Below are 24,705 nucleotides of genomic sequence, written 5' to 3'. Positions count from 1 at the left end.
GCTTCTCTGGGTGACAATTTTGAAAAACAACATTAATATGAATGCATAAATTATAATGTGATCATTGTCTTTAAAAATCACACTCCGTACTTTTCACTCACACTCTGCAAATACAAAATAAAGCAGATATACATCTTCATTCGGAAGGTTATTTATGCATATTCTGAAGCTTCCACGGGCGAAACTCACCATAGGTTGATTTATACATATCATATAAACTGAACTCTTTTGATCTTTCAAAAAAATGTAATTTTTAAAATTTCTTATTTTCATAGTTGGATATTTACACCCGACCCCAATCTGTAGCCTGCTCTAAACTTTCTACTCCTCTGTGCAGTCAAATCCTGACAAGAGCTTACTGTGGGATTATGCACAAAAACTGCAAATTTAAACAAGGTGCGATCGTATACTTTTTAACACATTAGTGTATCTTGCTGCACAAGAACACTAATGTATGCACAGTTCCAAAATAGCTTGGGCTATTACTGCACAGCCTTGAAAACTACTAAAATCCCAATAAGAGCACCTTTCAAAAGCTGTTTCTTCATTATCGCACACAAGGAAAAGCTTGCTTTCGCTATTTGTATTTTACAGTAGAAAAAAAATAATACAGAAATGTCTATGACATTGTCTCATAATTCTGAGGTCTTATTTCTTATTAGAGTCTCTGCAGTTATGAAAGTTGTTTCATCAATATGAATATGACAATGGGACTCAATACTATTTAATCGACTCAATTATGGAACAAGTGTGCTTTTTTTCCTTGTGCTGCCCTAGTTTCTTTTAAGTTGCATTTGAATTATTGATGAAGTTGCAATAAAGCATTTCTTTGTTACACTTAGTTTAGAAGTAGAAAATGATGTTTCATGGTTAATTTTTAGACTCACAGTGATAAAATAAACACACTTGTTGTCCTTTCAAAGAAAATCAATAGTGTGGTACAGGCTTAAAAGAATGCCTTTCCCTTTTTTCCTATTGTCTTGAAAACATGACGTGCTGGAACTGTGAATATAAATACAAATACAAAAGGAAAAATGGTAAGCAAAGTACACTATAGAAAATACTATTCCTGGTCTTTGGGGATACTGAAAGATTTATATGTATGATGAATTTAGGTTCTGCTTTTCCTCAAGTATTTCAAGGACCCGTTTAGACTTGTAGCAGGATAAGGCCCTGAAAAATGGAAGAATAGGTTTGGAGACAAGGACAACGCTTCTTATTTAGACTACTCTAATCACTACAGAACTGATGACCTATTCATTCCATTTTCCAAACCACAGCCAGAATGATCTTTTTAAAAATGCAAATATGAATCCTTTAACTACTTGCCCTTACTTTTATGATAAAAACTCAGAACCTTAGCAGCATCTACAAGACCCTACGTGACAGGACCCCTGCCCCCTCCTCCAGCCTCCTTCTTCATGACTTTTGCCCTTCTTTTCTGTGCCCCAGCCACTCTGGGGCAATAGAAGAGGGAGGCAGAGAGTGAGTAGGTTAGATAGTATCACCGACTCAATGCATCTGAATTGGAGCAAACTCTGGAAATCGTGAAGGACAAGGGAGCCTGGTGCACTTCAGTCCATGGGGTCACAAAGAGTCAGACGTTCCTTAGCGACTGAACAACCCTATAATATATCCTTAAAGCTCCCCACACTCATCTCCATAATACACTTCATAGCCCTCCTCCGGACTCCTAGAGTAAAACCTTCACAGCCAACCTACATTCACCTAATCACCAGAGTAACTCATGTGCTCCATCCCCTCTGTGAAACATAGAATTAGCCATGGTACCCTAATGACGAAAAGGCTACTCCAGCACACCACACACACCTACTCTAACTGCTTTACTTGTCTGCTTGATCCAAGTCTCCTTATATCATTTCTATTTGTTACTGTAATTGACTAAATTCATTAAATATTACATAAGTGAGAATATGAGGGCAAAAAGGATGTTATTTGTAATACTAGATTGAATGCTTTGGAAGGAATAAAGGTAAATTTTAAAAAAACTCACATTAGGTTTCAATAGCTTCATAAAATTAGAATAAAAATTTTTTTAAAAATTTAAAGATCAATTTCAGCACTTAAATTGCTTGCCTTTTAGCTCTCTTATCATTTTCAGCAAATCAAAAACCATAGAACGTACATCTCAAGTGTGACTTATCCAAGATGACAAGCAGTGGCACTCGAGACTCATCCTTAAAAGCCCCAACTATACATCAGTTAATTGGTAAATTAATAAATATTGATAAACAATGGAACAGCAATAAACCAACTGATTAAACACTGTTTAAAATGCTAAAATATATAGGGAATATGTCATTTCTCTATGATTCTATGCTTTAGCAATTTTTTTAAATTAACAATCCAGTTACCAGTCACAATTACACTAGACAAGAGAATGTCTCTCAAGTATGATTAGCTGATTAATCTCCATTTTTCTCACTAAACTGGAAACTCCATAAGGGCAGGGACCAAATCTCTATTATTCACCCTGGTAACCCCATTAGTCAGCATATCTTATATGTGACAAAGAACAGACTCACAATAAACACACTTTAAATTAATGAATAATAGTTAATCACAGTAAAATATAACAACATTGTAAATTTTAAATTACTATTAAGATCAGTATGCAAATAGTTATAAACAGAATAAAAATATGGATGGAATCGCCTGAAAATGTCAGGGCACAATATTTTTTGAGAGACAGTATTTGTCCTTCACTCAATAATTAGAAAGATCATTTGAATGTATATTTAAAAAGGAATCAATTATTTATTATTTTAAAAAGTACCATTCTCTAGCATAATGAGGTTCTACCTTATAACTTATGAACTATATTTAAGATTATGTGATTACTTTTTCTTGGGAATCCAACCATGATCACTATATCCTTATTAAGACTTCTATATACTGGTTGCAAATCTTGCTACCTTTTAATCTCTAATGAAAAGTAATAATAATGCTACCTGAAATGTATTTATCCCCTTTCTTCCAAGAAATTCAAAGCAACCAACGTTTTGTAAGCAGAAACTGTTAAACATAAAATGAAAACACAACTAAAATGAACTTTGATTAAGAAAATAAAAGATGTTAATAAGGAAGCCAAGCTATCCAAAGTTCAGACACAAAACAAATCTAGAATAATTCTTTAAAGTAAGGCTGAGTTTTGCTATAAAAGTGCTTTTAAACATTTAAAATTTCAAAAGGACATGAAGAAACTTACTACATTTATGAAAGGTTTTGTCTTCTTAGGTTCTCTACTGCTGAGAGACACAAATAAAGACATCTTTTCATTGTTGCATGTAACTGATTTACAAATCTATGACTCCAAGAAAAAATAAGCAATGAGAGAACATTCAAAAGCATTCTGGCATATTAGGCAGAATATGGCTCATAAATTAGAGCCAGATATTCAGAGGGGTAATGGTGTCAGTGTGGCCCCAACCTTCTAGTTAATTATGAGGAATTGCTAGACATGAGGAAATGCTAAGTCATCATGACCCTGGCTAGCATGCACGCACGCACGCGTGCACACACACACACACACACACACACACATTCCCTTCATGATTTTTAAAATATCGTAAAGTACCACAACTGTGTTCTAAAACCTCGTGTTCGTGTGTGCTCAGTTGCTTCAACCGTGTCCAACTCTTCGGAACCCTATGGACTGTAGCCCACCAGACTCCACTGTCCATGGGATTCTCCAAGGAAGAATACTCAAGTGGGTTGCCATGCCCTACTCCAAGGGATCTTCCCAACCCAAGGATCAAACCCACATCTCTGCATCTCCTGCACTCCAGGCAGAATCTTTACCACTGAGCCATCGGGAAGCCCGTTCTAAAACCTTATTTTTTAATACCTGTAGTTCATGCTATCACATTTAAATAGTTGCACAGACCAAACTCATAAAACCATCAAAGTCTGTCGTCAGTACTTTCTCCCCTATTTAGTATATAACTTACACTCAAGAAAACTAGCTGAAAAAGTCTTCAAGAAGGGTTCTAAAAAAAAAAAAAAATCCACTAGCATGATAAAAGAAAATATCATAATTTTTGCTTACATTTTTATTATATAGATATTCCTTATTCCCTCTTTATCTCAGGCCTTTTAATGTCTCTTTTTGTATGCTTACTATTAGTAAAGCAATATTTTCTTTTTTATTGATGGTGTATATAATGATCAAAGGACGTTAGGAGAACACTGACTTAGATGCCCGTCTGGGAACCCGGAAAACCTAGATTACACTCCTGTCTGCATACTCGGCAAGAATTCCTCCTCCTTTGTTATTACAGAGAGACACCATCTCCACCACCATATGTCTATGTCCAATCAGCTATCCTACCTCCAATTAAAATGGTCTCTTGGTCTCATTTCATAAAGACATTTTCTCCAAAGCTGGAAGTTCCAGATGATCCACATTTCTTTTTTTAATCTAACTATTAATAGATTGCCACAGGGCCCTTCGTGTCACAACTAGAAGAACTGAATGTTAATGCCACTGTCTTCTTTGTCACACATTGTGACATGATGGACTACACCCTCTAAACATTTAGCTAAATTAATTCACATAAAGCTAACAAATGATTTTAAAATATAATCCTACAAAAGTCCAGAGGTTTTCAAAGTAATACTAATAATGCAAATACAAGTGAACATGGGAAAATGGCAGAACTGTATCTCTAAGACCCACTGCTTACCCCTTTGTCAGCCATATTTCAAGGAAAATCTATAGGAATTCAAAAAAGTAGAGTCTCAGAAGGTTGCGTTTAGTGGATACTGTAGTATGCTACTTGCTGCTGCTACTGTTGCTAAGTCGCTTCAGTCGTGTCCGACTCTGTGCTACCCCAGAAACGGCAGCCCACTAGGCTCTGCCGTCCCTGAGATTCTCCAGGCAAGAATACTGGAGTGGGTTGCCATTTCCTTCTCCAATGCATGAAAGTGAAAAGTGAAAGTGAAGTCACTCAGTCGTGTCTGATTCTCAGCCACCCCACGGACTGCAGCCCACCAGGCTCCTCCATCCATGGGATTTTCTTAGGGGCATTGATTTCCCAGCTTCCAAGAGCGTTGGCTGCTGAATACTCACATCTAAGCCCCCTCTGAAGAACTACCCCTCCCCCCTGCTCCCCAGGGATGGCTCACATCCAGAGCCAACATATGGTTACAAAGGCCTGGCCCACTTGCCTCAGTTCAGGACATCTCTGAGGAGCCATCCAGTTCCAGAGTTATGCATAGGCTAGCTGAAGCCTCAGCTGCATCACAGTCCTTAGTCCTTAGGCTCCTCAGCCCTTCATGGCTGTTGTCTCCAAGAGCCATCCCAATAAACCCAATGCGTGCAACTCTACATGTCAGAGTTGGTCTCCAGGGAACCCTGATGTACGACCACTACTATTACTTCAACTGTCATTTAAACTGAACCTCGCCCTTAGTGTTTACTGCAGGCTGAGCGTTAGGTCCAATACAACACATGTACATGAATTGTGAATACATGTGCATGCGTGCATGCACACATTCTAAAGGACTGTGTGCTCTAAAAACTTCACTGGTGGGGTACCCCTAAAGTACTAACATGTCACCAAATATGGATTTTAATTGCTGACTTAAGGAGAGTTTTCCATTTTTTTATCCAGTATACCATTAGTTCATTCACAAGCAAAACAGACCATATTATTCAACACCATAAGGTTCCCCATGACCTACAAGACAGAATTTGTGGCCTTTGGGTCTATAACAAAAAGATCACCTTGATCCGACCACTGCCAACATCACTGCCTCATCTCAGCTGGTTCCTATCACGTACTTTATGCTCTACCAACACCACACTGTCTGTAATTTCACAAACACACCATGCTCTTTCTCACCTTCTTGCCTTTTTAGTCACACTGTCCTGTCTGCTTGGAATACCTTCCTCCCTTCTCAGAGTACCTCCCTCTGCCTTTCTAAGCTTAACTCAGAGCCTTACCAAGGGCAGGTTGGCAGGAGCAGTGTGCCCAAGTATAGGCAATAAGTGGATGCAATGTCTGCATTTTAAGAACAATATAACTAACTAAAAGTCAATGGGCTTTTTATTATCTAATTCTAAGAATAATTCTAAATGATGTCAGTGATAAAATGATCTTTCCAACCACGGCTGACTGCCCCCAAAGTCTACCCTGGTTATGCTACTCCCCCTTTTTAAGCCTGACTCAGAAATTCCAGTAAACATTGAACACTTTTACTAAAACTTGTGGGTTTGAATAGAAACCATTATTAACTCCAGAAAAACCAAAAAAAGTAAAAGTAATCAACATACAATATCCTCAGTGGTCAACAACACTTACAGAGTTAAAGTAACTGTGTGTTTGGTTTTTTGTTTGTTTGGGTTTTTGTTTTGGGGGGGTTATTTCTTTTGGGGGGGGTGCCTTACAGCTTGCAGGATCTTAGCTTCCCGACCAGGGATCAAACCAGCAGTGAAAACACCGAGTGCTAACCACTGGACCACCAGGAAATTCCTGTAACTGTGTTTACTGAACTGATTTAACTCTAAAAAAGGAGGGAGATGAAACGACATTGAGACAATGGGAAAAGGAATATGTGTGATGTTAGGAAGCAAGGGTGGGGGAAGAGTAGTATAACAAGGCCAACTAGTAGGAAGTCAATCAATAACTCACATTTTTTGGAAAATAAGGAATAAACATTTTATTCAGAAATACAGATACAGAGTTGGAAGTAATAGGAGTGGCATGATCATCAATAAGACAGGTGTGCTATTTTGTTATGTAGCTTTGAGTTTTACACAACATATATACATTATTTCAATATATATTTAATTGATTAATAAAATACTCAACTCACCCTTCAATTCACTTAGAAAACCTTCCCCAACCTCTCTTCCTTGCTCTCAAAATACTCTAACACTACACCTATCACACTGATACATAATTACCAGTTTATGTTACTAACCTCCCTATCAAGTAGAGGTTTGTGCAGACAAGAACCAAGATGTACTTATATTTGTATCCCCTGGCAGAAGTGATACATAAATTTAAATTTAAATGTGAACTCAATAAATTTTTACTGAGCTCCAAGTAGATAAAAGTAGTAATAAGACACAGGTTTCTGATTTCAAAGAATAACATTTATGACCATAAAATGTCATCATGTAGCAGAACTCATTATGGCCAAGGACTGTTTTATAGACTTTATACTCTTTCTTTCATTGATTCTAGACAACTGCTTTATGAAGTACATACAATTATCCCCATTCTGCAGATGAGGAATCACAGACTGAGAGGTTAAGTAGGCTGCCATACTAAAGATGTAAATGAGGATCCACAATAGGAGTATAATACTGGACTACAAATCCACATCCCTAGGCAAACTCACAGGATCTCTCAAAAGATAAGACATGTTCACAATATGCTTATAAGATGGAACAGTCAAAGCTTTAAAAGTGGCTATAGATGTAAATATCATCAGATCACAAGGAGAAAGGATCAGTCAGTAGATTCTGTAAGGATGCTGTGAAAAAAGCAAACTTCAACTTGGAAATTAAGGGATGGGTAGTGTTTCAGAAAATCTATGGGAAAGTATGATATAAACCAAAGGAAAGTCCAGAAACATGAAAGCAAATATATATGTAGAGACAGAAGACACTACACATTTTGTGTCAAATCTCTCTGCTTGAATGCTGCTGATGTGCTCAGTCGTGGCCGACTCTTTGCAACCCCATGGACTATAGCCTGCTAGGTTCCTCCATCCATGGAATTTTCCAGGCAAGAATACTGGAGTGGGTAGACATTTTCTTCTCTACTATGCTTAAATACTCAAGGGCTAAAAGAGGTATAGATGCAGTCAGCAGCATCCGTGGGAGGCATATGGACTTACACATCTTTTCCCCAAACTTATGAACAAGAAAACAATGATTAATTATCAGATGGAATATTCCATTAGGTTGGTAGAATTGGAGTGGGGGCAAATACAAAGCACTGAAACTGGGTAATCTCCCCTCCATGGTTGCTTGTAAAACCTTTCCTATCATCTCCATCTCTGATACTACTGCTAAAGTCCAAAATCAAAGCCACTATCTTTCTCTGTGTAAATCACTGCAACGGCTTCCTTACAAGCTTGCCAAATCCATTCCTTCTTCTCTTAAATTTGGTCTACATGCTCTGGCCACAGATTTTATCAGTCTCTTGCTTAAAACTATTCAATGGGTTTCTTATCACTCTTATTTGAAGAGTCACCTTCGAAGACTCACCTTTGCAGCGCCATCAATGTCCATTTCCCAGTCACTCTTCTCCAGCAACGCTGGCCTTCTAATTCCAAGAACACACCCACCCATCTCTCTCTGGAACCTTTGCATATACTACTCGTATGTCTCAAAGGTTTTTTCTCTTGTCCCCTTTTTCTCATTAAAGTGTTAGTCACTCAGTCACGTCTGACTGTTTGTAACCCCATGGACTGTAGCACACCAGGTTCCCCTGTCCGTGGAGCTCTGCAGGCAAGAATACTGGAATGGGTTGCCATTCCCTTCTCAGGGGATCTTCCAAACCCAGAGATTGAACCTGGGTCTCCCGTGGGTCTCCCACAGTGCAGGGGGATTCTTTACTATCTGAGCCACCAGGGATGAGACCTCGATGAGACCTCAGTAACCATCCTTCAAATGTGACTTCCTCATGGCTGCCTCCTCTGGCTGTCCTGCCAAAATAGCAGACACTTCTCCTCCATGTTGTATATACTCCTGCAAAATACAGTTCTAAAGTTTACAGTCATAAAGTTAGGTGATATACAAGGATTTGTATATAAGGTATGTGCCTGTTCCACACATCACAGACACTCTAGCAGTTAAAGTGGGGTCTGGCTCACAGGAGGTGCTCAACAAATATTTGTTGATTACTGAAAATCACTGCAGATGGTGATTGCAGCCATGAAATTAAAAGACACTTACTCCTTGGAAAAAAAAGTTATGACCAACCTAGATAGCATATTCAAAAGCAGAGACATTACTTTGCCAACAAAGGTCCGTCTAGTCAAGGCTATGGTTTTTCCAGTGGTCATGTATGGATGTGAGAGTTGGACTGTGAAGAAAGCTGAGTACCAAAGAATTGAGGCTTTTGAACTGTGGTGTTAGAGAAGACTCTTGAGAGTCCCTTGGACTCCAAGGAGATCCAACCAGTTCATTCTAAAGGAGATCAGTCCTGGGATTTCTTTGGAAGGCATGATGCTAAAGCTGAAACTCCAGTACTTTGGCCACCTCATGCGAAGAGTTGACTCATTGGAAAAGACTCTGATGCTGGGAGGGATTGGGGGCAGGAGGAGAAGGGGACGACAGAGGATGAGACAGCTGGATGGCATCACTGACTCGATGGACGTGAGACTGAGTGAACTCCAGGAGCTGGTGATGGACAAGGAGGCCTAGTGTGCTGCAATTCATGCTGCAAAGAGTTGGACACAATTGAGCAACTGAACTGAACTGAATGAAGGAATAGACACATCAAAAGAGAAAGTTTAAACCCAGAGTCAAATGGATTGGGAACCAAGGAAAGTCAGACAATGAGGAGGTCTGAAGCAGATGGAAATCAACTCAGGGAAAATTCCTCGAGTCACAGAGTTCAGATGCAAGCACTGGCTTTTCATGAGATACCCTTGGAAGGCCCCTGACATGAGCATTCTGAGAGGAGTTAACAAGGCTCATGTGTCGCAGACACTTTGAGAGCCATTTGGGAAACCATGCTCAGCTTGAATCCAGACCAGAAGCAAACTGGTCTCAAAAGGACAGTTTCCAATATGAGCCTGAAAAAGTAGAAGGCTTGGAGAACACGGTAAGGCCCTTAGAAAGCAAACTTAAAGGTCTGGATCCCATTGGGGTGTGGTATTCAGGCACCATGAATGTTCAGGAAAGGGGCAACACAATCTCAACAGCATGTCAGGAAGACTGACCTGACAGCGGTAAACAGTGTCAATTTTAAGGAGAGATCCCACTTTGGGGAACTTTGCCAAAGTTCAGAAACAAGCCAAAAAGAGCCTGTCCTAGAGGGATAAAAGGACATGTATAGAGGAAGAGGAAAACACAAGCATCATTTTGAGCCATGACTCAACTGGACTTAAAATACACTTCCCATGTTACAGTGGGCAAGAGCCCCAGCCTCTGAGCCAGACCACTCTGTGTTCAAGTCTCAGCTCCACCAGATGCCAGCTGTACTACTTGGGGCCAGCTCAGTTTCCTTATCTGTACAATGGATCAACATGTGTATCTACATCAGAGAATTCCTGGGAAGAGCCAATAAAAATAAACTGCTTAGCACAATGCTTGGCAACAGTATATTATCAATCAACATCAACTGTTATTTCAAGCTAGACAGGTGAAGTAGCACAGTGATGGCACGCCAGGGAACTTATGTGGAGGGCTTCTCTTCATATCACAGGAAGATAGTCATCTCTGTTGTAAAGGGTTAACTCCTGTCCTGGCTTCTGCCTGATCTTCTTTAGGACGCATCTGCCTTTCTGGCTTCTGATCTGGATCTATGCCAAACACAAGCTCTGCCAACTCTTTCAGAGACCTTATTCTTCAAGCTGCTTGAGCCATTTCTAAACTTATGCTTTCGACATTTATTTCCAACTTGCCCTCTTACTCTAATGCCGCCCCCTGGAAGCAATCCTGGATACTAAACTTGGAGGCAAAAACCCCTCCATAGCTTCATGCGCCACTTCTCTCTTCCCAAGAAATGTCAGAAAGATTATGTTGAAAGCCAGCACAATGCTAAACTCGGTTTTTAAGAGTTAACAGAGAGTGATTTTTTTTTTCTCCAAGGATAGGTAATAGCATCAGATTCTGAAATTAAGCACAGCAGGAAGAAAAAGCCTGCATAGATTTCACAGAGTATCACAGGCCTCTGCAATAAAGCACTTAAAAATGCCTTGTATTGCTAATTCTTTACACAATCTCCTTTTATTTCCAAAGCAGGATGCGGGGCTTGAGCCACGAGACGCACATTGATGTTAACATTACACCGCTTGAATTAGAGCCATTTTTCTACTGAAACTCCTGTTAGGTTTAGAATTACTTTTTTACCGTTTCTTCCCCCAATACATTTTCCAGCCTGACATTCCAGATCAAATGAATGGCTGCCTCTTTGAACAATGCTGAACCCACCTTTGCAGTCATTACCTTAGCAAGCATCCTTCTTCCCAAGATTACAATACCCAGGCTTTGAGTTATATGGGAAATCTGCCTGCTAAAGGTCACTGGACCACAGGCCACTCTGGGAATTCTAAGTGAAGGAAGGCAACTCTCTTCCTCATCTGCTTTCGATTTCCCCCCTCCCCCACCCCAAGTCAATACCCTTCATTCACGGATTGAACTCTTCAGCAATTACTTATTCAATAGTCAACCTGGGCAAGGCACTGTGCTAGGCATCACCGTGGATTTTCGACACAGCAAAGTGAAAGTGACGTGAACAGCAAAGCACTGTCTGGGGGCAGGCAAGCCATCAGACGGAGATGCTCCTAAATTCCAAACAGACTGCCTAAGAACTTGCAGTTTTTATGAAGATTTGCTATTTTCATCATCATCCATTATTGGTTAGCATTCATCAAGATTCTTCTTCTCTTTTTCCAAGATATTTTTGCATCATTTAAAAGCTTTCTTTTTCAGCCCATGTGGAAACCCGGTCACTTATTCAATAAATATTTATTAAGGACTCTGATCATTTGGAGAACAAAACAGACTCAGTCCTTATCCTCATGTAGTAATTGCTGCTCCCAAGATAATACACACAAACAGCAGCTGGATGATTTGATCCCATACAAACCCCAGGTTTGCTTTTGCACTGTTTATTTGTTTGTCTGAAGGCACTCTCCTGTAAGGACCATATTAGTCTAATTATAACTTGTCCTTATCTGGTCTCACTAGGATTCCTTCCCAGCATCTTCCTTCTCTATTTCTTTAACCACAATAATCATAATCAAGCTATTCTCATCTATTCGCCACATTGCTCTCTCCCTCCACCTGTTTTTATTCATTTGTTAAGCAAAGGTCTTTAAGCACCTGCCATGTTCCAGACACTGTTCTAAATATTTGGGATATGGAAGTGAATAAATAAATCAACCCCAGGTCTTCAGTTTACCTCTCCATCTGTCCTGGAAAAGAAAGATCTTTCTAAGTCTGGAATGCACATAACTGCCATCCTTCCCCCGACCCAACCCACTCTGTGGCGGGTCCCACCACTCTTGACCTTCAGCATGCTAGCATTCCATATACCCAAACTTACTTAGGTTCTTTAAAACCTAAATAAATGACCAAAAACCTGAATCCAAATCACCAAAAAGTCTTTCTAGCAATCCAACAATCACCTGTGCTTTATTCTGGCACTTCCACTACTCCTTGAGCATCTTTACTTTACCTCTATAAGCCATATATATAACTTACTACCAACGTGAATCAATAAAAAGTTTTTATCACTGGTTCTCAAACTTTTATGCGCAAAAGAATCACCAGTCATGCTTGTTAAAAATTCAGGGTTAGAGGGCTTCCCAACCACAGGGGTTCAGGTTTCTTATGTCTGAGAAGGGGACAGAAAAGCATATTTTCAAAAATATCCCAGGTGGTTTTCAGCAAGATGACTGGGTGATCACCTTTGAGACACACTGCTCTATAAATTCCTTTGATGTCAGTTTTTATGTATTCAGGATCTCTGCTTCAAGTAAAAATATTTCCTGTTAAGTATAGCTTAAGCAATATCTATCTGTATGTTCAATAAATATTCTTTGGCTTAGTAAATGGATCAGTGGGTACTTGATAATGATAAGTGATGTTTAGAAATTACTTTACACTTCTCACCTGCTCCTAACTGTCCCCTGTGGTAGACAGGAAGGCATGGTTAGTGCTCGCATTTCATGGATAGGAACCCACACCAGCATCTTGGCCAGGGCATGATGAAAAGAGTACACGAGAGGTTGAGTCAAAATGACTGAAATCCAGGCAGTGATTCTCCTGTTTACTAGTTGAGGAGAACGAGCAGGCACCTGACCCCTTGCAGTTTGTTTGTGGAAAAGAGATAATAGCCACTTAATGTGTGGGCTGTGAGGATTAAATGGGATTATCCATGTAAAGCACCTAGCAGGTGCCTGGAACATGGTCGATGCCTAACCTCTATTAGTTTTCTCACCTCCCCATCACGGTGGGTGCCTTGAATCAGAATGCAGCTTAGTTTGCAAGACAAGTTGGCTCAGCCATCATTGATTCTGTGGCTGCCTTGTTCCAAGTACTGTGATTGTGCTGGAAATACAATGCTGTGCCCTCAAGGAGCTCAGCTTCCAAATGTTTGTCACCTATTGCTACCCCGTTTCAAATCAGGCAACTGTATATATAGCAAACTCTCCACTTCTCACTTCCTCTGGTGAGATTAACTTTATGCATGTGGCGATGGTGCAGAAGGAGAAAGACCTTGTGGGAAGAGAAAGGTTGAGAAAAGCCCAATTAGCAGTGACAGAAGAAGGGAGGCATGTTTATGGGGCTGAGGAGGTCCCTAGAAACAAACCGTGAGCCTATCAACTTTTCCTAATGGCTCCTGATGGTAAAGAATCTGCCTGCAATGCAGGAGACCCGGGTCTGATCTCTGGGTCAGGAAGATCCCCTGGAGAAGGGCATGGCAACCCACTTCAGTATTCTTGCCTGGAGAATCCCATGGATATTAGAGCCTGGTCGGCTGCAGTCCAAAAGTTGGATAGACTGAAGCAACTTAGCACATATTAACTTTCTTTACAAACTTAAAGGAGACTTCCCTGGTGGTCCAGTGGTTAAGACTTTGCCTTCCAACGCAGTGGGGCTTGGGTTCCATCCCTGATCCAGGAGCTAAGACCCCACAGGCTGAGCGGCCGAAAAAAACAAAACAGAAAACAGAAACAAACTTGGAGATTTGTTTGATTAGTTAGTGTGCATTAAAACTATCACTTCACTTCCTGATTTAATGTGCAAAGGCATGATTCTGCTAGCCATCAGGGTACAGTGGAGATGCGGCTGAGAAAGTGAAGGAGGAAAAGTCAAGACAGAATTCTAAGAAATGGTATGCACTTGTTCCAGTGCAGCTCCCAGTCCAAAAGGAAAGTAATGAGACCGCCTGTGCCAGATACATGTGACAGGCTGCCAACACGGCGTACTGACAGCGGGCATCACAAGAACGTCCATGCACATCGCAGTCAGCCCCTGCTACCACCCATCAAACAACTTCAGCTTTCAGTAGCCATGAAGGGCACCCAGGAATCCCAGCAGACATCCAAAATGAGGGCAGGTTCTAACCCAGAATGGGAATGGACCCGAAACTGCAGAGAATACAGTGTCGGATTCAGCAGAGGGGCTCTCCAAACATTCAGTTTGTCAATCTTTTTAACAAGTGACATGGAAGCAACCAGCACTCACTATTTGGGGAAAACTATGCCAAAAGCCTCACAGTAAGCAGTCCTTATCCTGGGCACAGATTCCCTAGAGGGGGCACTCATCAGAGGAATGTGTCAAAAATTAGCTCCCTCTTCCTGCCTCCCATCCTCCCTGGATTCTGAAGTTGTCCCAGTGCCAGTTTCCCACAGTACAATACACAGAACCACCTAAAACTCAGGGGCAAGACACCAGTGATCTCATTATCCCAAGATGCTAAATCAATGTCTTCCATTCCCCCAAAGCCTCCCCAGCAGGCACCGAAGAATCGCCCCCCACCCCCCATGACCTTACTGGGAGCCATATCCTCCCTCGCAACCACCCCACCCCCGACTCTGGCCCCCAAAAAATAGCAACAACTCAATTCTCAGTCCAATAACGTCTTTTCTCAGATGTTGTTCTCCCAGTGGGTAGAAGAATGAACTGCTGCAAGGCCACCAGCTCCTCTACAGTTTCTTTTAATTTAAAGTTACAACAGGAGGGAAGAAAAGAGACTTTCTATTAAGAGACAACTCCCTGAAGGGTCTCTTAGCTGACAATCGAAGGACTGCTCATGGCAGTGATCAAATCTAACGAAACAAAGTGCGGGTGGCTCTGTGACTCATCACAGCAGTAGCTCGCACTGAGGGCCACTTGAGTTCAGTGCTTTGTGGTGCAAGGAAAGTTGGTTTAGGAGCAGAAGCATAGGGGAGCAAAGACTCGCAAGGTGTTTGAGGCTCAAGATAAAATGCAGACTTACAGTGCAAGTTGCTTCTCGGCTGAATAGGAAGCCTAGAGGGGTAAGGAAATGAAGAGAGAGTGCTGTCTACCTCGCGCTTTAGAGCAAATTACCTGAAGATGGTCAAGGTCGGCAGCTGGTCTATCTGTTGCACAGTTGACAGCCTCATAAAAATAAGGGCTGAAGCCTGAGAGCTAAACTGGGTGACTCTGAAAAGGCGAACATGAAGGATGCTTGCTGGCAGAAACCATACCTTCTAATTACATGAACTACCTGTTGTTAAAATATATTTACAATCCCCTGATACAATTCACCTATACCTCTCAACTGCATTTTATGAATACATTAAAAAGAGAGAAATATATGTTGAACATGTCCTCTATGCCACACATGGTACTGTGGATTTATATAGAATCTCATAGAATCTCAATCTTGACTAGCACTCTGTGAGGTGTGCTACATACATTTTTGTGATACAGTCATTTTTCTCATTTTACAGTGGAGGAAAGTAAGGTGTCAGAACTCAAAGAAATCACCAGGTCTGTTTCTTAGTGGCGAGTGCACCCAACCAGGGGCTTCCCTGTTGGCTCACTGGTAAAGAATCTGCCTGCCAATGCAGGAGATGGGGGTTCAATCCCTGGGTTAGAAAGAAACAGCAGCCCACTTCAGTTCTTGCCTAGGAAATCCCATGGGCAGAGGAGCCTGGCGGGCTACAGTCCATAGGGTTGTAAAAGAGTCGGACACAACTTAGCAACTAAACCACCACCATCACCACCCAACTAGAGCCAGTACTCAGGGCTATACTTCCAAACCACTACCCCATTCAGGTCTCCTGTGGTCAGGATATAACAAACTCAGTGCCCCCACCAGCTGGCCCTCTATGACTTCAGGGTCATTTGTGCTCCAAGGCCCTGTTTCCAGGGGCTGCTCCTGGCCAAGGACTGAGCACAGTGAGGGCTGTGAATGCAGCCATTCCACTGAGACAGAGGGCTCCTCCGGTGGCTGACTCTCATCTCTCTAGCCAAACCATCTAGCTACCATCCTGCTTCTTCCTACTCAGTCCTCTTTCCTTCCCTCTCTCCTTACGTAAGTGTCAAACCTGGATCACAGGCTCTCCTATGCCTTCCCTGCAAAACACTTCTTACATGTCGAATCACATCTTGGTGTCTACTTCTTGATGGACTCTAATGCAGTAACCAAGTTATTTGCTTTTTTAAAAAGTCTTTTGCTTATCTTTGGTCAGTAGACTTACGGAGAAATTCTCTGAATCATTGGGAAAAGAAAACTAATTTTCGCAGGTTCTGTATACCATCTATTCCAGTAGGCAATGATACATTATGTCTTTCTCCTTGCACCCAATTTAGACAAACAAACCTATGAGATTCTCTTTGAAGGAACTGTCGACTCTATAGGACAAAACAATGCAAAGGCAGATTTATTTCTTTTTCCAAGTGGAACTTCTCTCAATCCATACATGCTAAACTTAATATAACCCAGAGGCAGATGACTCTCCATGGATAAAATCACAATAAATCTTCCCTAGTTTATATCTGCAACAAGAAATCAAAAATTGTAACAAGAAGAGAGATCTATAGTTAGGTCCTAAAGCTTTTGTTTCTTTCACGAAGGAACACTTATATGAATAAAAGATAGAATTCACACTTGCACCAGATACAGCATCTTAATAAAACCACATTGTCAGAGATCATACATAGATGTTAACTGAATCACCATTTTGAAGTGTTGATCTCAGCCTCAAGAAAGTGATATATTTTTCTTCTTGGATTCAAATAAGTTCAAAGCAAGTACAAAATGAAGCTTTGAACATTATTAATGATCAAAATCTAGCTTTGATTGAAGGAAGAGAGGAGTGCAGCTAACAATTACGGAACACCTAGTTCATGAGACACCCTATGCTAGGAATCTGATATACAATATTGAGTGTAATCCAGGCAATATTCCTACAAGAAAAGGATTATAATCTCCAGCTTTAGAGGTTAAGAAAAGGGGCAGAGCACTGAATGTTCAGAACTCCAAGTGAAGTCCTGGAAGAATTATAAATAGACCTAAATTGAAAAGCTCTGCAGGCTAGTGGGTTGGCTTCTTTTGCATCCTGGTTCCCTCCTGAATTCCCTAGCTCCCAAACTTGAACTGGTGCTGCAGGGACAAGGCACTGAGCTTCCAGGGAACACCAATAGTGTATCCCTTTGCTGTTCTACTTATCCCCTTTGGACAAGGGGTAGCATATAATCATGAGGTAACTGAATACAGCATCAAAGATATAATCAGGTGGCTCATTTTTTAAACTTCTAATAAACTTTCAGCAATGAAGAGCTGATAAATGGGGGCTTTCCCAGTGGCTCAGTGGTAAGGAATCCTCCTGCTAATGCAGGGAACACAGGTTCGATCCCTGACCTGGAAAGATCCCACATGCACAACTAAGCCTGTGGACCACAACTACTGAGCCTGTGCTCTAGAGCTCAGGAGCCACAACTACTGAGCCCACGGGCCACAGCTACCAAAGTCTGTGTGCGCCGTAGAGTCCATGCTATGCAACAAGAGAAGCCTTGCAATGAGAAGCCTGCGCACTGCAACTGGAGAACAGCCCCGGCTCACCGCAACTGGAGAACAGCCTGCGCAGCAACAAAGACCCAGAAGAGCCAAAAATTAATTAATCAATTTTTTTTTAATGAATGAAAGGATCTCTACCTGCAGCATGCAATACCAACACCATCACCACCGGTGCCACTTCCTGGAGATGGAGTTTTTTCTCGGAAATTTTAAGACTCAATTTTTAAAGGCTGGCTATTGCATTGATTCTTTAAATGCATTCATTTTCCCCCTGATTTTATGAATATGCTTCCCCCACTGAATGTCACTCTTACTCAAAAGCAGAGTAATTACTTCCCTGTAAGGTATGATTTGAGTGCTACAACAACAAAAAGAATGCCTATGTTTCTAAGTATTTCTCCCTGGTAGCTTCACTTGATACTCCGTGTTTTTCTCTAAGGCATTAGATGGTACCAATATACTGCAATATTAATAATAACAACATTTAGTTAGATAATTAAACCATAATAAGCTATTATCACTTTGAATCCATTAGTTGATGAGCCAGACGTTAAACTGGGCAAATGGGGCAAAATTCAAAAGACTCCATTACAGCAAACTGGGCTATCATCAAGGGCCTATCCTAAATCCAGGCCCCTGATCAGGACGGCATTCCAGGGCACTCATGAAGGCAGCTAGAGGCATAAGGGTTGGGAGAAAACCACCCAAAAAGCATATTCCCCTTTTTTAAAACAAGGACACTGAATAGAGCAAAGTTTATTTAAAAATACCATAGACACGTCGCAGTATGGCCCAGCTGAAAGTGCCTAAGGTAGCTGAGTATCTGCCCTACTACTGGGCCTTAAGTGTTCCATTCGCCCCGTTTTAATATAAAAATCACTATTTTTAAGCAAAAGGTTAAATCCTGGCTTCACAGTCTTAGAAACTTCATTTTACTCTTCCATGAAAAGCAACTGTACATGCAAATGCACTGTTAGTTTAACTGAAGGTGGTTCAAGTACGCGTCTTCCTCTGAAATCCTTCTAAATCCTAGGTATGAGTGATTATATCACATACAGAAAATAAACAACAAAGACCCCACTCACATTTGAGAATCATTTACCATCCCCACTCCCTAAGCACCCTCAAATAGGAAATGGAAATAACAAGACTTATCATAATTGGATTAAGAACTATAATTCTTTAATTCATTCATCAAATTGAGGCATTTGGAACAGTTTATTTACAGAGTTGTTTAGACAGTTTTGTGTGGTGTTTTTTAAGATAAACCAAAATGCCTTTCTGAAAGAAGTTTCAGATCCCAAATCATTAACATATGAAAACCAAATGGAGACAATTTACAAATGGGTGTTTTAAAACAACGTTTGGAACAAAATTAGACTTTTATTTTATTAACTATCTACAAATCTAAGCTCAGGATATAGCTTATTTGAAACAGCCAAGCACTTTCTTCGCCTTTCAAATAAACCTCCATTTCTCAGGCTAAAGAAGTGTGATAAGCATGTGAGGGAACGCATCAACTTCTGGCCTAGACAAATAAGTTTTCCAGGCTACTCTCAAAACTCTTAATTACAGCATTCTCTGCTACCAGAGGTGATCAGACACTGGGTGAATCATCCAGGTTATGGCCATCAATCATAACAAACAATTCTACCTGCTGGAAATCTAAATAGTGTTCAATGTTAGAACTCTAAGTTATTTGAAATCCAGTATATTTTAGAGTAATAAAAACAAGTTTTATACTGCCCTGATTATTATATTTTTTATATAATCTAGCTGCACTTATTTGCTTAGTCATATCCGACTCTTTGCGACCCCATGGACTGTAGCCCGCCACGTTCCTCTGTCTATGGAATTCTCCAGGCAAGAATACTGGAGTGGGTTGCCATGCCCTGCTCCAGGGGATCTTCCCCACCCAGGGATTGAACACAGGTCTCCGGCATTGAGGGTGGATTCGTTACCGTCTGAGCCATCAGGGGAGCCTATATAATCTAGACATACCTTCAGAACAATGATTGCCTATCACTCAATAAAGGGATACAGCTTTTACAAGAAGACAGTTTGTTCTTTTAGTCATTATATCATATTTTTCATTTGCTTTAAAAAGAAAAAAATTCTCCAAGCATTCAAGTTTTTTAACTGGAAAACGAAATTTTAAACTCTCCCTACAGCTTCTGCCTTATGCCCAAAAAGGATCAAAAAAAAAAAAAGCAGCAGCAGCTATATCTCAGTATAAACTTCACTCTTCTTATTTACTGTTTACTCCATATACTCCACAGATAACATCTTTATAAGCATATATTCATTTTTCTTTTTTACAAAACCATGTGTCAGTCTAAACAGGATGTGCATTTACATGTATAGAACTAAGTTAACTTGAAATAACCACTGGATCTCAAATGCCTGGTTATTTACCAAATAAGTTTGAGTTTTGAATCCTGTCTGCCATTCAACCAGAACTGTTCAATCTCAACAACAAAACTGTATAAGGTTTCTGTATGAAGAGTTCAAGCTCTTTTTTCCTGTATTAAGAGTACTCTTTCAAGTCTATATCAGATTGATTCAATACTGCCCGCTCAAAATGGCTACAAAAAGATTTTTTTTAACCCACAAGCAAACAAAAACTCTCTTATTTCTGCATGTACAAGGTTGTTAGAAAGACCACTGGAAAGAAAGGGAAAAAAAGAATTTCAAGGGAGTATGCTGCTATATAATTAACACAAATAACTAAATAATTATGCACATCCCTTCCCATCCCCACAATTAAATGTTTTTAAACAACTCATGTGATGAAAGATCTACCTTTTAGGCAAACAAAAGCCATCCCTACCAGTTTAAGGATTTAACTGATGCTGTATTGCATCAGTTTTAAGTGATGCTTATGATTTTTATCTTGTATACTTCTGAGGAATAAACAGTTAATGACATAATCTGCAGGAGAACTTTACACAATGCCTAAGAGAACTTTCAGTGTAAGTACTTATGATTTTAAATCATTGTGGCTGGATTTATCTAAGCTTCAGCCTCAGAGCTATATTTAAATCAGGAAGAAGCACCCCCAGAAACTCTCTCCCATGTATCAGCGTTGGAAACCAGATTCCTTTCCTATCAGAGTTAATGGCAGTTCACCGTACAGCTGAATTCTTTCAAAATTAGACAGATCAAAATTCAGCAGTTCTGTAAAGACTCTAAGAGACCGTCCTCCTTGTAAATGCTATAAAAGTCCAAGTTAAAAAACATTTCCGTATACTTTAAAACCATCTGGCCCTTAACCTAATCACTTCTGGCAATCGAGCCTTACTCCTGGTAATCCTGATCAAAAAGTCTGCTCTGGTTTTTCTGATTGAAATGTCCATTGCCTACAAATCTCCCACACACCTTCTTGATTGGCCTGTTTTGTTTGTGTGGTTTTGTTTTGTTTTGTGTGTGTGTGTGAAAGATACTAAGGGCCATTATTTATGAACAGCAAGGAAACAAATCACTCTTGTCTAGTCTCTCTGCAGATTCCCACACTTATTACCCAAAATCCCCCAGCTCTTCCTCGGTCTTGCCCTGAAGGAAAGAACTGTGCTGGGCCTGAAGGCAGTCTCATGGGGAAACCGGCTTCTGCTTTTCTTGAGAAACTACTTTGGATATCTGGATATAGTGAGGATCTCAACTGGGTTAGAACCAATCCCTAAACTTTTCTCAAAAAGTACAGCTGACTGCCACCCAGAGTGCCTGGGCTGGCTGGCACTGAGAATATCGTTTTGCACAGTCACAGAATTTCTCATTTTGACCCGCTTTCAGTTGGGAAAGGAAGATAACGACGTGAATTCACATTCGCCACCGCTCTGCCTTTGGTCACAGAGGCCAGCGTCTTTAGATATTCACCAGAGTCCACCTATATATGAATAGATTCGCTTTGTAACGTGGAAGGGAAGTTACTTTTAAAATATGTAAACAGTGCTTCGTGTGCATCCCATGCCAGCCGATCAATACTCAACCAACTGCTGCTAACAGACGCAAACATTTCCAAATGCAATTTGATCTCAACTCGTATAACCTCTTTTCCTGGATTTAGGACTGGAGCCCAAAGTGCAAGCGAGGTTTCCCCAACCCGCGCTTCAAGTGACACAACACGTGAGCGGTCTCCACTTCATACTCGGAGCGGGGTGGGGGGGTGCAAAACTAGTTGCAATTAAACATTAAAGCTTCCGGTGTCTGAAATCCCTAGAGTCCACAAGGATGAGGCTCCTTTCCGAAATTCCGGGCGGGAGGGGCCGGGAGGGGGTTGCTGGGGAGGAGAAAGACTGATGCGGAGAGGGATGGCAGAAAGCGAAACAAAAAGACAACCGGGGGAGCGCTCAGGTAGTGGGGTGGGCCGGGGTCGCGCGTCCGTCCGGGGAAGGATCGGAACCACCCCGCCCCGACCAACTTTGAGGGGCTGCCGCGGGGCGCCGGCCGAGAGACACGGACCAGCCTTAGCGTTTTCCCAGCGCTCCTCCGGCCCGCCTCGCTCATCACCATCTCCACCGCCACCACTTGCAAAACAATACCGGCAGCGGCACGCAGGCTCCCCGAGCGAAATATATAAAGTTAGCCGTTTGCTGAATTGCGTCCAAGCCCGCACTCCGGGGTCCCCGGCGGACGGCCGTCCCCGGAGGAGGGGTGGGGGGACGGGGCGGCTGTCAGCCCCGAACCTCCTCCCGCCTCCCCGCGCCCCCACCCTGTCCCCCTCCCTCCGTACTTGAGGAAACTCCGCCGGCGGCCCCCTCCCTCCCTCGCCGGCTCTCCAGCTGGAGCCGCGAGCGAGTGCGGCGCGGCGGGCACGGGGAGAGCGCTGCGCCTTGGAGGGCTGCCCGCAACCACGTCGGGACCCACAACAAAGTTAAAACGCTGCGATTCACGCACCTTACCGGCTTTCCTCTGCGTCTCCTCGGGCGCGGGATGCAAAGTGGCACAGTGGCGGGCTGGGGGGCCCCCCGGGAGGAGACTGGAGATGGGTTTGGTGGCTCGCCTTTTTCACTCTGTATGTGTGTCTGTGTGTGTGTGTCTGTGTGTGCGCGCGCGCGTCCCTCTCCCCCAGTCTCTGGCTCGCTCGCTCGCGCTCCCCGTGTAGCTCTCAAGGACGAGGTGAAATCCCTTGGCTGGTCATGAGGCGGCTTCAGAGACAAACAACACAATGCGAGTGCAAATAACAAAAGGCAAAAAGACAGTCGGAACAATGGGGGAGGCGAGGGCAGCGCACCCGCCGCCGGTCAGCTCGGCCCGGCGCCCGCCCCGGGGGGGGCGGTGGTGCCGCGGGGGCGGGGGCGGGGCGGGGGCTCGGGCTCCCTCCAGGTCGCCCCCAGGGCGCCCGCAAACCCACCCTGACCTCCTTCCTGCCGCGGGCCGCCCGGTCGCCCTCTCTGTCCATCCGAAGGGGAAAGAGCCCGGAGTTGGCTTCCCCGTCTGCTGCCGAGTAACTAGATTGTAAATAACGCGGCGATGACCCACACCGGGCAGGAATGTTATTATTTATTTTTTTTTTTAAAGAAAACAATCTGCCCTCCACTTCAAGGAGCGATAAAATGAAATGGCAGGAGGGGAAGGAGGCAGGGAGAAGGAGACTATCTCTAGATCTTGATGGAGCTCGCGTCTATAAATATGCATTCGTGTTTAGTCAAGTCCCCTTTGTCAACTTCTTCCCTGCGCTGGAACCTCACCCGCTGTCCTGGAAGCATCACCTGGGCCCCTTGGCGCCCCCCACTCCCGTTTGCACGCGGGAAAGCCGGCGCGGAGGGCGCGCGTGGGGGTCTGCGGCTGTCCGCGGAACCTTCTGGGAGGCGAGCCGCCGTCCGCCCAGCGCCGAGGCTGGAGCGGCGAGTGGTTTGGTTTTTAAAGCGACCACTGCTCCCCCGAAGAGCCGCTCTGCGCCCGCGGGTCCCCGCCGACGGCACTCCGCACCCACCTACTCCTTGACCGGTGGGGAGGTGGGTGAGGGGGAGAAAAGTTTTGAGGCGCTCTCATCTCTGCCTCTGGGGTGGTTGAAGTGGTTTGGTTTTGTGTGCCTAAAGCCCCAAATCCCAATGCCCAAGAACCGGAGATTGATGTTTAGAGGGGTCTCAACAAGGCTTGGCGGCTGGGCTTTGACTGCTAAGTCTGCGACCGTGGAGACGGCGCAGGAAGGCGAGAACAAGCCTCCCCGGAGTCTCATACCCATAGGAAGAAACTCCGAAGGTAATGCCCCGAGCAGGAGCTGTGGGGGCTGATTTGTGTGTGTTCTGACAGCTCCCGGGCTGCTCTGGCGCTTATCTCTACCCATCTTACTTTCATTGACTTAAAACAGCAGCCGGTTTGCCAGGGGGGTTAAAAAAAAAAAAAAATCCTATTAAATCTCAAACCTAGGATGGAGCGGGGGAATCCTGACCGCTCTCCCCGGATCTGGTGTCCAGAAAGGAAAGGCAGGGGGATGTCTCGACGGAGGTCACGGGTCCGGAGGAGAATGGTAGAGCAGAAGACTAAGACACAATACGAGCAACACGTTTCTTTTTCTCGCCGTCCCCTTTCCTCTTGTTGAGCTGGATGCCAATTTGCATGTTCTCTCTCCACTCCTGGGCAAATTTTTTTTTTTTTTCAGACGCGCCTCCACGGACTGAGCCGCGTCCCTCGGCACCCCCAGCATTTCCCAGAGAGCAACACCACCACCCGGAGATCAATGACCAGCCTGTTTATTCTTCACGCGCCTGGAAGGGCAGGGCACCGAAGGAGCAAGGGAGGGAGGCTTGGGGCTCGCCTGTGCGCGATCTCTCGCAGACTTTTTTTCTAGCTGGTTTCTAAACGGCAGCGAACAAGCAAAGAGTGTTCCTTAATGCACGCAACACATACCAATCACAATATATTAGCCTAAAAAAGTGAGACATCCTCTCTCCCCCCTTCCACCCTTTGTAGATTTGTCTCTGGAGGTGGGTTGCTAATACCTGAGATTTTTGCACTTGTCTAGGGCGGGAACTTTCTGGGGTGTTTGACAATTGAT

The 24,705-nt window shown here is 42.9% G+C and overlaps 1 protein-coding gene across 6 annotated transcripts in view; it reads right to left on the bottom strand.

The window, feature by feature from the left end:
• SOX5 (SRY-box transcription factor 5) overlaps positions 1–23,148 on the bottom strand; it is a 1,174,568-nt gene extending 1,151,420 nt beyond the window's left edge. For 5 of the 6 annotated variants that reach the window (XM_010805416.4, XM_024991902.2, XM_010805413.4 and 2 more), the window contains exon 1: positions 22,602–23,148. The gene's annotated coding sequence lies outside the window, so the exon portion shown is untranslated. The remainder of the gene's footprint in view (positions 1–22,601) is intronic. The other variant, XM_015471236.3, reaches the window with a different exon arrangement.
• Positions 23,149–24,705: the final 1,557 nt, after the last annotated feature.

Source organism: Bos taurus, chromosome 5, assembly GCF_002263795.3.
Source record: "Bos taurus isolate L1 Dominette 01449 registration number 42190680 breed Hereford chromosome 5, ARS-UCD2.0, whole genome shotgun sequence".
Classification (NCBI taxonomy): domain Eukaryota; kingdom Metazoa; phylum Chordata; class Mammalia; order Artiodactyla; family Bovidae; genus Bos; species Bos taurus.
The sequence above is the reverse complement of the archived record's forward strand: the minus strand, read 5'-3'. Positions and strand labels throughout refer to the sequence as shown.